A 7779-nucleotide genomic window follows, 5' to 3' on the forward strand; every position below is an offset into this window, starting at 1 on the left:
CTTTCGCTTCATAATAAAATTCACGTAAGTGTTTTGAGACATAAAACACATGTCATACATATGATTCGTTCAAATAACAGTCAATGTATATTGATGCTATCCTTTGAGTGATACACCAACACACAACAAACAAACATGATGATGATAATAAAATTCTTAACATTATTTGACAATTAAATATGCACCAATTAGTAATACCTATTACCTTTGGGTATATAAATAAAACCAATAATACACACAAATCGCCTACAATTATATTCATTAATTATAAGAACAACTAATCAACCTTTGGGTGATCCATAAATGTCTTATAACAATGAATTTTAATTACCCATAAACCAATAATCATATAATTTAGCATTCATTATTTTATGAGTAATTGAAATAATAATTAATTTAGAATTAAATAACCTTATAAATTTGGTCACTTTGGTGACTAACAAATTCATCATACATTTAATTCCAATCAAATATATGGTCTGCACATAGTTATTGCTATTAACAATTCATAGTCATTTTATTAATTTCATTCCAGGCCAAATAAATACCATACATTCATATTATAACCAATAAAATAATACAAATTCAATCAAATTGAAGAAAATGTATAGCATATACATATTTACTGCTACCAATAATTTTAAAGCATTCACATTAATTTAATAGCAGGACATAAACTTTCAATCCTTTAATCATGTTTAATAATAATTTTCAGAAAAAAAAATGAGCAAATGGGATTGAGAATAGCAAAAAGTGGGTTGAAAATAACAATTCCAAAGAATTCCTTCATTAAATATTGAATTTTTCACTCCAGGTCATGTTAATTAGATTAGTATTGCTGGTTTATGTCGCAATTCTCTTAAAAAAAAAGCTCAAAGGCTCATTTTTGGATCAAGTTGAAGGGTAAGTGTTGGATTGGATACATAACATGATACATTTTCAAGCAATCTTCAAAATAGTAATTCTTTAAACAACAAAGTAAATAGGAAATTTCATTCAAGCAAACATGTATAATAACAATAATAGAAGAATACCTTCTCTTTACTTCCATCACTTCCAACCACATAACAACAAGTCAATTTAGCAAATTGATCAACAAGTTGACCAACAACACCAAAACATTGTCTCCTTTCTTGGGAGAGCCTACTTCAAAGAAACATGCATAAACAATCATTCCCTGCATACCTGTGTACAAAGAAGAAACTAACATGGGTCATAAGGCATAATAAAATTTGAGAAAAAAATGCAACAAGCATCCATAAATTTGTTTGCATGCTTTCTAAGATTCATTTTGAGGAAGCATAATATATAGTAAGAAAATGAAATAGAAAAATAATCCAACATAAAATTTGTCTTGCACATCATATTGACATGAGGGGCATATATGATTGAACTCAAATGAACATAATTAAATTGAATTTAATCTAGTGGGTGTAGCTCAATCAATTGGCAACATACGTTGAGTTTGTGGGAGATGATTAGTTTCTAATACAAAGTTGAATGAACATAAACCTAGGATTAGTCATATAGTTGTGTAGAGTTTCAAGCCAAAAGATAAGGTTCATGCATATTGGGAATTGGATTTTTATCATTAAGGTTTAGGTGGCTTAAATGCAAAGTGGAAGATTACATTTTACTAAATGAACCTTAGTTGAATGGATCCATTAGAAGTTGTTTTTGTTTCAACTTCCAAGAGAACTTATTTATTATAGTTGGTGACAATCTTCACTATAAATAGAGAAGAGATTTAGTGGAGAAACAACATGAAGAGAGAGTGTGTGAGAAGAGAGATTGTGAACCAAAGTCACTTTGTTGAGAGAAAAGTGTTTTTGTGTGAGAGTGTTATCATTTCTTGTAACCATTGAGTGGGGTACTCGGGTTTGTAAAGTGATACACTATTTGAGGTGAGTTACAATCTTGTAATCATTCTTGTGATGGTGAAAATATTTTTTGAGACAGTTCCGTGGGCGTAGGCAAGAGGTGCTGAACCATGTTAAATTTTTATGTTTGTTATTATTTTTTTTATGGTGTAATTTTTTTGTGTGTTCTCACGATCCTTTATGGTGTGAGTAATTTTATTTGTGGGAGTGTTGATTATCCAACAAGTTGGTCCAAAGGATTAAAACTTGTAGAAATACCTCATTTCACAAAGAAGTCAAACACCCTAATTATGGAGATTAAAAAAAAGTGTTAAAGGAATACATACCAAGGATACTACTATAATATGAGAGAGGGACATCGGTGTTCTCAATTTTGAAAAGTATTACAGACGAGGGGACCAAGCTGAATTCTTCCCATTTAGCAATTCCAAATACCAAATCACCCTTCTTGTAATCCAAGTGTCAAAACTTCTTGTAAATCACCCTTCTTTTTTGAATTTAAAATTAATTTATTTGTTCTAATTTTTTGGAAATGGTAATAAGAAAAAAATAAAGCATTTAAGGGTATTTTTCATATCCACAACTGACTAATTTCCGTTGGGAAACCTAACTGATCACTTTTAGTGAGATCTCTTCTTCCAATCACCTCTATTTCATCCACAAGATTTTTTTATCAGAAAACCTCGCTAACCACCTTTAGTGGGGTCTCTCTTCCCAATCACATTTTTTCATCCACCAAACTCTTTGTCGAAGAACCTGACTAACCACCTTTAGTGGGATCTCTCCTCCCAACAAATTTTTTATCATCCACAAGACTTGAACTCGATACCTTGATTAAGGTGATCGAGTCTAGAACCACTCGAACTGAAAAATGACTTGTTGGTTAAGAGAAGTTTTGTTTTTTTTAATTATTTTATTTTTATAACAATACTTATGGAGAAGTTTATATGCATATGAAATGCCTTGCCACATTATTTTTTTTATTTGGTAAAGTGTTTTATTTTTTTTTACTTAGATTATACATAAGTAAAAACTGCATTTTACACAAGTTTTTATATTTGTTGTCGAGGTCAGCATTTGATGTTTTTAATGGCTGTTGGTGTGCGTTTGGAATCCGTATAACGCATATTGATTGGGTAATCCGTGTAACTCATGCAGACTACACAATCCATATATGTTATACGAATTGGTTAATCCGTATGACTCGTACGGATTGGGTAATCCATATGAGTTATCCGGATTAATCAATCCATATGTTTTTTTAAATTATAAATAAATTATTTTTATTTTTATTTTTAAATAGTTATTTTTTTAATTATAGATATATTATCTTGATTTTTGTTTTTAAATAGTTATTTTTTTATAATTATAAATATATTACTTTGATTTTTTTAAATAGTTATTTTTTTAAATTATAAATATATTATTTGATTTTTCTTTTTAAATAGTTATTTTAAAAAAAATTATAAATATATTAATATATTTCTTATATATTAGTTTTTTTGTAAAAAAAATAGGCAAGGAGACATATTTTTTGTTATTTTAATTAATTAATTATAGTTTTTATGTTGATTTTTAATAAAGAAGTTAATTTGATTATATAAAACTAATAAAAAATATATTTAATTTTTTTATATATGAATTATTAAATAGTAATTAATTGAAGTATTGTTTGAATTTTGACATAAATTGTTATGATTGTTTAAATGTGCAGATTATGGTTAGAACCAGAGGTTTGGGTTGAGTTTTAGGCAGGGTTATAGGAAGAGTGTTGAGGAGATAAGTAAATCGTGATTCAGATGAAGCTCCCCAGTGACGAAGGCCCAAAGCATCTACACGTAGGCAACAAGCAGTTGCCTCTGTTGCTGAGGATGTTCAACACATGGATCACGCAATTGATGAGGTCCACGAACAGCCTGAAGAAGCAGCTGTTGATGATGAAGTTGCTGATGTTGAGGGTTTTCCAGGCGAACCGCATGACACATCAGTTCTGACTAGTTATGTTGGTCATGTTCAATGATTGTTTGGAATGGAGAAGTATTTATATTTTTAAATAAAATATATTTTAATAAGTATTTGTTATTATTGTTAAAGTGATTTAAATTTTTATTTTTAGGAACGTCCTTAGTTGAAGTTATCCTCCCATGGAAAGAAGGTTCAAAAATTCGGCAGGCTTGCTCTAGAGATTGAAGGCTTAGTTGCTACCTCAAGATTAAGTCCTCTGTTCGCATGTTCCTTGGATATTGGGGATTGGGGACTTATATTGGCTATTGCGGAGAGGTGACATAAGGAAATTAGTAGTTTCCATCTTCCCGTAGGAGAGGTGACTATCACCCTCGATGATATGTCATCGTTGCTTCATCTGTCCATCACAGGCGTCTTCCATAGCTTCGAGGCTCTTCATATGGAAGAATCGGTATTGCTGTTAGTTGAATTACTTGAGGTGAGCGCAGATGAAGCAAGAACTAAGATAGTACAATGCCATGGGTCATATGTTCGGCTATAATGGCTACGAGACATTTATTGTAGCAAATGTGATGCCGCACAGCGAACGCTAGCAACTCGAGCTTATCAGTTGCATTTGGTAGGTTGCACTCTTTTTGCTAACAAGAGTGCAACATAGGTGCATGTGGTATTCTTGGACGCCTTTTGTGACCTCATCTAGAGTGGAAGCTATGCATAGGGAGCTACCACCCTAGTCCATATGTACGACAATTTGAATGATGCATCTAAGAGCAGTGCCAGACAACTTGTAGGATATATCATACTATTACAGGTAATTATAATTGAATTGATTTTTTTTTGTTGATCTTTTGATGTTGAATATTGTGTTGATTTTATTTTTTTGTTTTCAAAATATGTGTAGTGTTGGATTTATGAACATTTTCCTTTTGTTGATGAGGCTATTGTTGCTGAAGATTATCATGAGAGAAAATCACGTACCTAACGCTAGAAGTTTGGGAAGGCATTACCATTGTCGACGTATCAGAAGCGTCTAGATAGATTGACGTCTGATAGTGTTTGTTGGATGCCTTATGGTGACCAACGTGCAATTAGAGACTTCAAGCTGATTTTTTTGTTTTTCGGACATATCCGATGGGTCTAGTTGTTGTCATACATCGACTAGAGAGGGTTGTGCGACAGTTTGGGTAGGTTCAGACCATTTCTCCATATGTCCATCCACATGTGTACTTATCCCAAAATATGCCTTAATTTTAGTGTGTTACACCGTGATTATGTTGTTCATGGCTTCCCAAACACTACATAGGTTTCTATGACTATTTTGTAGTAGTCTTTTTAAAGCCCAATGAGTAGATTCAACCCTGCATATGAAATACACAAAAAACAATAAACAAATGCAAGTATTTTTATCCATTAAGTCCTAAACCCTAATAAAAAATGACAATTTTCATACCTGTTTGTTGTTGTGTTCCCTAAGTGCATAATCTCATTCATCCCGGCTTTAACAAATTTTTCTTTGTGGGGGATTATCCATGTTTGATTGACATAGTCAACAAACATTGGTCATGGTGAACAAGCAATTTCAAACTTCTTAAGGCAATCATCGAACTGATCCTTAGAAGGACAATCAACCAAACTCCTCTAGGCATCCATCACATAATCCCATGCATTTTTTGACCAACCAGGGATTTACACTTTGCCTTGCCATTCTTGTCAATGTGAAACCTACAAAAAAAGTTGGTACACTCAGGGAATACAGTTTTCACTGCATTCATAATTGCTAGATCTCTATCAGTAACAATAACTCCAGGGAGGACATCACGTCTGAGAAAAAAACCTCAAAACCGTTCTAGAGCCCAAACCACATTATTTAGACATTCTCCCTCCAAATAGGCAAAACCAACAGAGAATGTCATTCCCATTGGTGTCACACCAGCAAAGTCAAGTAACGGGAGCCTATAGCTGTTTGTTTTGTAGGTACTATTTATCAAAAATACCACATTACAGGCATTGCATAACTTCACTGCATCAGGATGACACCAGAAGATATCACTATAACATCTTCATCCTATAATCTATGCCAATGAATATATTGATCCCGTTCAAGAAGTTTCGTTAGTTGTTGCATTTCAGTATCATTGCCAGTTATCGAAGAACGATATGCACTTCTTGCAATGTATATTTGTTTGATTGTTGTACAACTATTGGCTTTGTGCTCCTTCAGCGTTAGCAAAATAATTATTGGTTTCACCATTGACTTTGTCATATCAACAATAATTATGTTTTCATCCTCAGTCAATCGACTAGCGTATGAATGTCCAACTAATGACTTTGTCATTTCATGATTGTGACTCCTACACATTAACTTCAACATCCATCATTGACTTTCAACCACTGGTTTCCCACACAGTTTAAAAGGACACCCATATTTTCAACTGCCAGTATCTCTTCTTACCAAATCTTTCTTCCTGGACCTATACTGACCACTCATATCACAACCAATTAAGATAAATGACGTCCTTCCTCTCATACTAGTGTTTGTGTCTGACCTCATAATGACTGCCACAAAACCAATTTCATAAGCAACAACTCAAGCCCAATTTGTTGGATCAAGTGGCCTCGGAATAATTAAGAATGAGGGGTTGAATTAATTATTAATGTGTCTTGATTAATTAAAAAATTATCTTTCTTAATATTACTAGATTCAATTAGACTTTACTACTAAGTTATGAGAAAGTAAAGAACAAAAACAATAACTTAGACAAAAGTAAAGTGGAAATAAAAAGAACACAGCGGAAAAGTAAAGAGTGTAGGGAAGAAGAAGACAAACACAAGATTTATACTGGTTCGACAACAACCCGTGCCTGCATCCAGTCCCCAAGCAACCATGGTTCTTGAGATTTCCAATAACCTTGTAGAATTCTTTACAAGCAAAGATCCACAAGGGATGTACCCTCCCTTGTTCTCTTTGAACAACCAAGTGGATGTACGCTCCACTTGAACTGATCCACAAGAGATGTACCCTCTCTTGTTCTGAGTATCACAACCCAAGTAGATGTACACTCTACTTGTATCACAAAGGATGTACGCTCCAACGTGTTAAGACAAAGAATTCTTAGGCGGTTAGTCCCTTGAATCTTTGTAAGGGGAAACAAAAGATATCTCAGGCAGTTAGTCCTTTGAAATCTTTTGTTTAAGGGAAAGGGAAGAATCAAAAGAATTCTCAGGTGGTTAGTCCTTTGAATCTTTTGTCAAGAGGGGGAAGGGAGAATCAAAAGAATTCTCAGGCAGTTAGTCCTTTGAATCTTTTGGGAAGAGGGAGAAGGTATGAAAAGATAGCACACTTTTGTTTTCTGTAGAATTTCCACTTGCAGAAAAACAAAGTTTAGAAAGCTTTTTGGCAAAGAAAAAGCAATGGGCAATGGTTAGAAAAAGATTGTGAAAAATAATTGTTTGGAAGAATATCATATATATATTGAATGTGTGTCAAAGTCATGCTTTTATAGACTCTTCATGTCTAGTCAAAGAAACCATTGGAAAAGTAATGACTTTTGAGAAAACCATGTTAAGAGTTATAACTCTTAACTTTTTCTTTAAAACTGTTCACTGGTAATCGATTACCACAAAGGTGTAATCGATTACACAATTCATTTTATGGAAAGTTGTGACTCTTCACAATTGGATTTGAATTCCAACGTTCAGATTCACTTGTAATCGATTACTAATATAGTGTAATCGATTACACTATTTGAAAATCATTTTGGAACGTTATAAACCATTTGAAAACATTTTGAAAACCAAACTGGTCATTGGTAATTGATTACTAATAACTGGTAATCGATTACCAGAGAGTAATCACTTTGGTAACTTAGAAAATTTGAGAAAATTATTTTGTAAAACAAAACTGTGCTATTTGGTTTTTGAAAAAATCTTTTAA

Source organism: Glycine soja, chromosome 3 (genome assembly GCF_004193775.1).
Source record: "Glycine soja cultivar W05 chromosome 3, ASM419377v2, whole genome shotgun sequence".
NCBI classification, from domain to species: Eukaryota; Viridiplantae; Streptophyta; class Magnoliopsida; order Fabales; family Fabaceae; genus Glycine; species Glycine soja.